The sequence below is a fragment of the Varanus komodoensis genome, unplaced genomic scaffold (genome assembly GCF_004798865.1).
Source record: "Varanus komodoensis strain SLA01 unplaced genomic scaffold, ASM479886v1 scaffold31, whole genome shotgun sequence".
In the NCBI taxonomy this organism is placed as follows: domain Eukaryota; kingdom Metazoa; phylum Chordata; class Lepidosauria; order Squamata; family Varanidae; genus Varanus; species Varanus komodoensis.
In genome coordinates this window covers 6,727,605-6,737,105 of record NW_025335780.1, presented here as the reverse complement: position 1 = coordinate 6,737,105, position 9,501 = coordinate 6,727,605, and the positions used below count along the sequence as shown (strand labels likewise).

The 9,501-nt window shown below is 44.2% G+C and overlaps 1 long non-coding RNA gene across 1 annotated transcript in view; it reads left to right on the top strand.

The window, feature by feature from the left end:
• Nucleotides 1–3,103: 3,103 nt before the first annotated feature.
• Nucleotides 3,104–9,501, top strand: part of LOC123027232 — an 18,575-nt gene continuing 12,177 nt past the window's right edge. Inside the window, exons 1-2 of the long non-coding RNA XR_006415471.1 lie at nt 3,104–3,115; nt 9,306–9,309. This is a non-coding gene — a long non-coding RNA (uncharacterized LOC123027232). The remainder of the gene's footprint in view (nt 3,116–9,305; nt 9,310–9,501) is intronic.

Sequence of the window (9,501 nt, the reverse complement as noted above, 5' to 3'; positions counted from 1 at the left end):
GCTCCACTCATGACATGCCTACCATAGTCAGATTCAGTCTGCTATTACTGTATAGGAATCAGTATTATCTATTCTCTCTCCCTCTCTCTCTCCCTCTCTCTCTCTCTCTCTCTCTCCCTCTCTCTCTCTCTCTCTCTCTCTCTCTCTCTCTCTCTCTCTCTTCATATGCACACATTGAAATTAATATGGTCCAATCTATGTAGCTACAGCTTTTTTATGTTGCAGAGTGTTGCAAGCAGAATGTTCCCAGGTTCAACCCAGAGAGAACCCAAGTTTGCTGGTGCCAGTCGGTGTTGGCCAGGCCTGGGGAATGTGTGGCATGCCAGACACTCTGGGATTACAGCACTGGATATGGGATTAAGCATTGGCTACATTGGCTGGCACTATTGGGAACGCAGGGCAATGACTTCTCAGATTCTCTGGCCTCACTATAGAAAGTGCAGTTCCACTGGAAATTATGGGAATTGTGTGCCAACATATATGTGGGCACCAGGTTTGGAAAAGCAGCCAGGCTAGCACAAGCCAGCATTCTAGTTAATGATATAAACTGCAGATTTTAAATATGGCGCCATTACCAGCTGAACCAAACTCAACCTTCCCCCCCCCCCGTAACCCTGCATACCTGCTTTTTCCAGTTACATAATGACCTCCCCACGAAGGTCCACCTGTCCTCAACTTGAGCATCCTTTCAGCACGAGGTTATGACTGTCCTCCATTGTTTTAATTAGTTAATTGGGACTTTGTTAGCTTCATAAACAGGTTGTCTAATTAATTTATACAGGCTTGTGTAACTTTTTATATGCATTTGGTTCTAAACTTTGTATGATGACCTTTTAATGACATTTTAATGTTGATTAGATTTTATATTGTATGTTACATGTGGTTGCAAACCACTCAGAGAGTTCCAACTATTGTGCAGTGAAAGAAAGAAAGAAAGAAAGAAAGAAAGAAAGGCCATGACTGTGTCTCCATTCTACCATTTGTTCCCTAAGAAAGCATCAACAAAGGTATATAAGTTAGCAGCAACGAACAGATCTGCCACTACTAAATCTATTCTCATCTTGTTTGGGAGTTCATGTTACAGAGTTCCAAAACAGAGAACAGGGAAGGTGATTGGTGCTTTGCCTGCAGACACTGTTTCTCATTGGTTTGCCTGCCTGCTTGCTTGCTGCCTGCCTGCTTGCTGGAAGAGGGTGGGAAATCACATGCTATCCCTGCACAAAAGATACAGATCACATGCCACCCATTGCAGGCTCTTCCAGCTGTGGTCATTTGCTGCATGGGCTCTTGGAACAGCATTTCCTTTCTTTAATTCCCCTCTCCGTGTAATGGCTACAAACTGATTCTGCAACATCCAGAAGCCTGTGCTTTGCATAAACCTCTTTTAGGAGGATTTGATCTTTCCTCTCCAGTTATTTCCATTTCCAACACCCCTTAGCCTCTCTCTCTCTCTCTCTCTCCTTTTTATGGCAGCCAGTCTGAGACAAGCTAATGAAGGGTCATGTTTCTGTTGACTCTGGGACTGTGTTGGTAAACAGAAGAAACAAAGGCATTAGGCCAAAGAGCCTCTATTGCTTGTTTGTACTCCAATCAGTGTATGAAATTACAGCGCGCTGGCCCGCCTGTTTGGCGAATGCACGGGCTTTCCCAGCAAATGGCCAGTGCTTGGTTCAGGTGTTGATTCAAGCCTGCCGAAGGCAGCAAAAACAGAAGAGAGAGACAATAAAGGGAAAGTACAGGCTGAACTGTCTGGTTTGAATGGAGCTGGATCCAGGCTTATACTAGATGGATGCAGCCTTCCTCTTCCCTTCTGTGACAGCATCCATAAAAATGCAACACGGCGAGTTGGGAGACCCTGTGGGGTGTGGGAGATCCCCCAAAATCAGCAAGGGGACTGTGTGTGAGTGGAGCCCTTCTTTTTGGTAAAGGCCCCTTCCTCACTCAAGAAGCTGACCTGCATCCAACCAAAATATTTTCAGCTCCTTCGCAGGTGCATCCTTGTATCTAGCTGTTGGGCCGCTGGTTTGAAAATGTTCTGCTTATCCTTCTCATGTTGATTTGCCTTCTGGGAGACTAACCCGCATCTGCTGAGGAACAGGCATGATCGGCAGAGAGCTCATTCGCACGACACCATGCCGGTTTTTGGTCTTCTTTCCGAGCTGAGCCATCCTCCAAGACCAGGTTCTTACTGAGCTTTCCGGGCGCGTTCACAGGACGGAGGGCTCCTTGCTGCATTACAGACGTCATTTCACACAGAAAGGCAGATGCCAGTGGAAGGGCTCTGGGCTTGCCTTCAGCCTGACAAAATAGTACTCAATGTGCGTGGAAGTTCTTCTCCCTAGAGCAAACCTGCGGTCCCCCACCTGCATGAAAAAATTGCACCTGGAAGAAAATGTGGCACAAGCACATGGGGATCATCCGCTCATGCTAATTTCATTCGTTCTTTCAGGCCAATGCCTCCACTTAGCCTTCCCTAAAAGAACTGGATGTTTCCACTTAATTCAGTTACTGGCATCCCGCTTTTTAAAGCATAATGTTAAGCATGTGGACACATGAATAGCTGTGCATTGGGGGGAAATACCAGCATGCCTGTTTGATCTTTTCTTGTGACTAAAAACAAACAAAAACCCTCAAAGAAACTTTAGGGGCCTTAGAAACAGTACATAGAAATAGACTTCCTCCTGCAAAATGTTAAGCTGTATTTCTTGATAGGTATTTTGACACATGACAAGCATTGAATACTGTACCAAAGAGTGACTACAAAGCTGCATTTGAACAGGTGAGCTTGCTCTTTCAATCCTGTCTTTGCTAACGTTCATTATTAATCATTAGTAAGTAAGCAAGATTTCTTTTTAACTATTTACTGTCTCCAACATGAACTTCTGGCTTGAGGTGAACTTCTTTTGCCCACAACACATCATTGGTCTTTCTATATATATGCATATAAAGGCAAACATGTGATATTTGCTTTAACTCTGGCCGGAGGACAATATGGTTTCTATATGTCTGCTTTTGTTATGTGCTAAGAAACAAGTCAACTTTTTGCCATTAACAACTTCCAGCTCCACGCTATGTTGCCATTACTACTATTAGTAGCAGCAATCTTAGTAACAATGTTGGGAACATTTCACAGTTGGGAAGAGGTGCTGATCATTGCTTGCAATGATTTTAAAAAGTGGCTCCAGCACAAATCTGCCCTTGGTCTGAGAGCATTTTCTAGACTGATCATCAAAATTCAGGTTAATCAGGAGCCTTGGGTCACAGATACAGCATTAGTAAAATTGCATGTTGCTGTTCACCTGGAGAATTTGTTTGATTTTATATCCTGATCCAAGGCATAATCATCCACGTCTCAACCGTTGTCCAATTCTTGCAAATCACACCTCCTCTAGCCTCTCTCTCTGAATGTGTAGCATACTTTCCATGCCCTAAAAACCCTTCCCCAAGCTGGTCCTCCCCAGTGTGCTTAACTCTGATTCCCACCAGCCCCTTCTGGCATGGCCTCTGGCCAGGGATGCCTCCCAAAATGGTTGTAGGACACCCGGTCAGCACTGTTCACTTGGACACTTGCACCCAGGTGGATCTTGTAAAAGGAGCAGAAAAGAAACTACTTTTCCTCCTCTCCTGTCTTCGTGCTTCCCAGCAGGACCAGACTAGATGTGGAACGGGGTTAATGTGTGGTGTCACGTCCTGTAAACAGCAGGTGTAAACAAGGCTCAGAACAGCATCGCTGAAATGGACTCTTCCTCTCTCTGCCAAAGAACTGGTCTTCTCCAGGTGCTATTTACACTGCAATGAAAGAGTGTATTGGCACCAACAGCATCTTCGGGGAGGAATTTTTTGGCAGGACTATGGTAAGGAGAAAGAGATTTTGCCTCTTAAAAGCAGCCAAACCAAAGGACAGGGTAACTGGCATTTTAAAAACATGTCTTCGAGTTGCACATCCTTTTGGAGGGGTTCAGGGTGCAACAGGTTGTCTGTTGCAACTCTGCATTAAATCTTTTGCAACATCTGTAAATTGTCTTGCGTGGCAGTTGTGCTTGTACTTGCCACACTCGCAGGTGGATCATACAGGTACTGATGACTGCCCAGCCTTTGCTTGGGCCAGCGATGAAGCAGTGTGTGCTCGGAAAGGTGCATCCCAAAATTTCTTCCAATATCTCATGTTATGTCGGGGTGTGAATCCCTTGGATGGGCCGTGACCATGCCTGCCCAAAGAGCTTTGGCTCAACAAACTTAAGCTTAATTCAGAAAAGATGGCACTACTCAAGAGGGAGAAATCTGTAGATCTGGATGAAGGTGTGTGATCAGAACTGGATACAGCTGTGCTCCCCTTCAGGTGTACAGTTTGGGGGTTCTCCTGGACTCAGAGCTATCTGTGGGATGCAAGTAAGACCACCCAGTCTTGCCTTTCACTAGCGTCGACTGATTTGCCCACTGTTGGCTGATTTATCTGGAGAAGGCAGATCTGCCTGCAAGCATTCGTGTCTTCATACACCCAGATTAGACTACTGTAACGGAGATGCCCTTGAAGATGGTTCAGCTGATGCAGAGAGCACGTGGCCAGCTGCTTGTAGGGGCTGAGTGCTGGGGAGGCATACAATACCCATTCTGCATCAGCTGCCCTTCATTGCTGGTGCTCATTTTAACGTTCTGGAACTTACATTGAAAGTGATGAATGCTCCATGTCCCGGTTGTGTGAAGAACGGTTCCCATCAGACTTCCCCGTCCGCACGTTGGGCAACTGGCTGGGAATGATTCATGCTGCAGTCCAGCGAATCAAGAAGACACTTGTTCATGAAAGGCTGACGGCATCTATATCCATCTGCCTGATCCCCGATAGCTGCATCCCTTTGGTAACAAAGCACAAACACTTAGGATTGCAAAATACCTTGGGCTGCCCTTGGCCAACCTTTCCAATTCAGTGACTCAAGTCAAACGCTTCCGAATGAAAGGAGAGCTTTCCCAGTCTTGAATGGCTCCAGGTTCTTACGTTTTAGCAGGCTCACTGTAGCTCTGTGCAGCTGTTTGTCTGCTTGCAGGTAGCGTGAAACAGTGCCGGGGACACAGGTGTGCATGGGAACCCCCGCCTGATCAGGGCCCCTGATCAACGCATCCTTTGCAGAGCATTCAGCTCAGCACACTTACAGAGCCCTTCAGAGGCTTTCTACTCCGCTACACACACACACACACACACACACACACACACTTTAGCCCTACATACAAATGGGTGAATGTCTGCACAGGCAGATATCTTTAGAGGGATTGCTAAAAGCTGAGTTGTTTCTGGGGATGGTGGTGGTGATGCCCATGTAAAAATTTAGTACTGCATGTTAAAACTGAGTACTCACAAAATAAGAAACGGCTTTGTGTTTAGATAGATGTTTAGATGTTTGAGATGAATAAACAGCCAATTTCTAGAGGAACATTTTTTGTTCTTCTAGGACCAAGTTCTTGAATAACCGTGATTCGAATGAGCAGGCTCCAGCTATCCGCCAGCATTCAGCACTGGAGCAACTTGGGATATGCCTTACTTTGCAAAGTTTGAAACGTAGGATTAAACCCGAAAAGAATGGCACTGGGGGAAAGGCAGTGAATCTCCAGATCGCAAGAAAGCCACGCTGCCTTTGTCCACCTGGAATATTTGTCTCTTAGCTACTTACCAAAATTCTTGAGGCAGCTCACAGTGCATTTATGATACGACAGCTTAGGCAAGAGCTGCTAGAGAGGGGCAAGTGCATAAACAAGGCTTCCCTCTGAGCGCAGGTGTTCCAGCTGCTACTTGGTTTCTGATTCTCTGGACTATGGCTGATCGCAAAGGAAATAGCTACTGGGGCAGCCAGATGTGCGTCCCCACGTCTCTCACCAGGAACTTTTGGTTCCTGGTGGTGGATGGCAGCCTCACAAACAAAAGTCTTTACGAGCCTCTTTCACTGGCCTTTGTAATTCCATTTTAAGGGTCAAATGAGGAATAACTACTTCAGGGTTGGAACATAGATGTTTACACAGTTTCATGTTGACACTTGCCTGTAATTCTACAGTGATTGTATCATTTCAGGATATAGTACACCTTTTAGCATGCATTTGTGAATTAGTCATTCCTTTTAGTTGGGAAGAGTGGCTGACCTGTCAAATTTGCATTAACTATTCTTACAGGAAACCACTGCTCATTTTCGAGTACACTTTATCTCTCCTCCCCTCTGCAGTTAATCCACTTCCCTTCCTACCCTACTTATTCCAAAGTTAATCGCATTGGTTATAGGGGTTTCATTTCCCAACAGGGCCCAAACTGATCAGTTGGATAAAGTGGTACAGTCTTTCCTGGACTGCAGAAACTTGGGCTACAGATAGCAGATTGTGGGTTTGTCATAGTTCCCCGTGAAGAAACCCGTGCCATGTGCAGAGACAAAAACGATACAGGACGGAAGGGAAGTTGAATTCTCTCCCTGATGTGCAATGATGCCATGACGAAGGTATCCTCACTCACACCTCAGACCTGGTAAAGTCCAGGAAGAGTCTTGCCACTTGCTTCTGCTGAGGTATAAATCGACGCAAAATCTGCTTTGGAGTGCAGTCAAGGTTTTTCTGAAGTAAAATGTTCAGAAACAAGAAGTAAAATATTTCTATAATTTTGAGTTTGAGTAAGGAAGTGAGATGCATAATTTCTTGTTTTGGATACATTTCCATAGCAACTTTTTGAGATTCCTTCCAGGTTTTTTTTTTAACTGGTTGTTTTGTATGCATGCTGCTTTAAACACCCAGCACAAAAGACATTTCAAGACAATATCCCATTTGGTAAGCATGTATGCCTTCAAATAGAAAGAACTGCAAGGGTGTGTGTGTGTGCTTAACTCTCCAGGGTAAATACATACTTTCTAAAACCTGTTTCAGCCCTTTAAAAGGCTAAGAGCAGCTCTTAAGGCCCATGACAAGCAAAACATTTGTTAATCAGAAAAATTACTGCCTATTCATCCTAACTGTTTGATTTATTTCCACACGGGTCTCACTGATTTCTATTGTAATTTGAGCTCGTAATAGTAACATCTATTGATTCTTTTTCAGCCAAACCTTACCAGGGCAGCTCTTCTTATCATCAAGTGATTTATTGGCATAATAAGCTGCTGAATGGGTTGCTAGGTTTGGAGAAATGCTCTGATCACAATTAGTTATTCGTTATCTGCTAAGACCCGAGTCCTACCTAAGATAAGTCCCGAAAATTAAGCTTGAACTGCAAGGCTGCAGCTAACAGCTTTCCTTTCCGAAGAAGTAGTTGGGCAGCTTTGTCGTTCCAGTACATCTGATTTCGGAAGCTGTCACCCATTCTTTATGAGTTGAGTTATCTTGCGAATGCCTTTGGAGTGTTTGAAAGAAACCCCTAACGGTTGTGTGCGTTTGCACTCGAGCTGTGTCTAGAAATCTATCAGCTTGGCTAGTCCGCAAAACTGATATTTTCATTTCCCTCTCTGTGTACTCTCCTTAACCCTTAAACAAACTAAAAATGCAGGGACGGAGCCAGAGACCTTTTAAGCCCCAGTGATTTAAAAGGGTTGGATCTAGGCTTAGACATAATTAGAATAGACCAATCAATGAAACGTAAGCTGGTAATGATTAATTTTTCTCATTAAGTTCAATTTATCTAAGTATGCCTAAGTCTAAATCCAGCCCACAGATTCAAATAAGAATTACATTATTATTGTCACCACCATAATCTCTTCTCACCGGACAGCGAACAAATATATAGAAGATGTTATTGACATTTCTTTTCTCTTGGTTTTTTCCCCTCAAAAGAGGTATCTTTTCCAATTTGATGATAAACTTTTTAGAGACTGATCAACCAGAATTGGACACAGTATTCCAACAGTAACCATAATGCTGTTTGTACATATATTAACGGCTGGCTTATTTCATTCCTTTTTTTCTCTGCTAATCTGCTATAAGAAATTTGCCTCTTCCATGCCACTGCACAGAGTTCAAGTTTTCACTGAATCCTGTGTTCACCACAAATGTGTTGGTGTATAGATAAAGATTTTTTTACCTTGAAGATGTATTTATTTATGTGTTAAATTAATATCTCATCTTTTCAGACCTTAGTCCTCAATTCAGTATTTTATTTGCTAGTTTTCTGGTTTGGGTCCAGAAATCTGAACAAATCCTTCCAGAGTTCTTTGTAAGTGACTTGGCTTTTAGCATCATGAACATTCTGGTGTCATTTGCTACCTCTCTGCTCTTAACTAAAATCTGATAAGTATGCAAACATTAAATAGGACTGGTCCTTGAGCCAGCCTGATGTTTGCTGCTCTTAATGATCAAGGATAGGCTGGACATGCACATGGTAAGCATGTCATGAGCTTAGCTGGCTGGAGCTGGGGGTCAGACTAGATGACCTGGGAGACCCCTTCTGCCCCGCTCTGTTTCTCTGTTTCTAATTTTGAAAACTCTCCATCATTCTGCTTCTAAAAAGACCCCTTCTCTTAGTCCATGAATTTCCTGAGGAGTTCATGGTTAGGAAGTGTAACAATCACTTTTTAAAAATTCAAGTATATAATGTCTATTTATTTATTTATTTTCCGATTTATATCCTGCCTTTTTCCTACAAAGGGCTCAAGGCAGCTTACATCATTCTCCTCCTCCATCTTATCCCCACAACAACAACCCTGTGAGGTAGGTTGGGCTGAGAGTCTGTGACTGGCCCGAAGTCACCCGGTTGGCTCCATGGCTGAGCTGGGACTAGAACCCAGGCCGTCTGAGTCCCAGTCCCACGCTCTTAACCACTACACCACCCTGGCTCTCACCACACTGGCTATCAGACTATCCTAATCCAAATATTTGTTTATTAACGCTTTCAAAGAATTCTAAGAAGTTGTGGAGGCAGAACATGTTGAGACCATCAGAAGAAAACCTTTCTCATCATTTTAAAAAGAAAAATGGTTGGCAGGAGACACACTGTTTACTTTTTAGGAAATGTTGCAATCTGGAGTTGCTTTAGGAATAAAATATATCTTTACATTGATACTTTGGTTTGCTCATCATCTTACAAGCCAGACCAAGCTGGAAGAGTACAAGGAGGGGGAGATGCCAATGACTCCATCTGGTCAGGTATTAATGGATGAATTTCAGTTAATGCGGCCTGATGATGTGGACAAGGTGCTTGGACAAGTACGTCCTACCACCTGCTTACTCGACCCTTGCCCTTCGTGGCTGCTGACCAAAGCCAAACACGGGATTGATGCCTGGATCCTGGAGGTTATTAATGCCTCTCAGAGGGACAGCCAGGTGCCCGCTCCTTTAAAGGAGACGGTAATCAGGCCTGTCCTAAAGAAGGAGTCTCTGGATCCAGAGGTGGCTGCCAATTATAGAGCGGTGGCCAACATCCCATTTTTGGGCAAGGTGTTGGAACGGGTGGTGGCGGGACAACTCCAGGTACTCTTGGATGAAACTGATTATCTGGACCCATTTCAGTCCGGCTTCAGACCCGGGTACGGTACTGAATCTGCCTTGGTC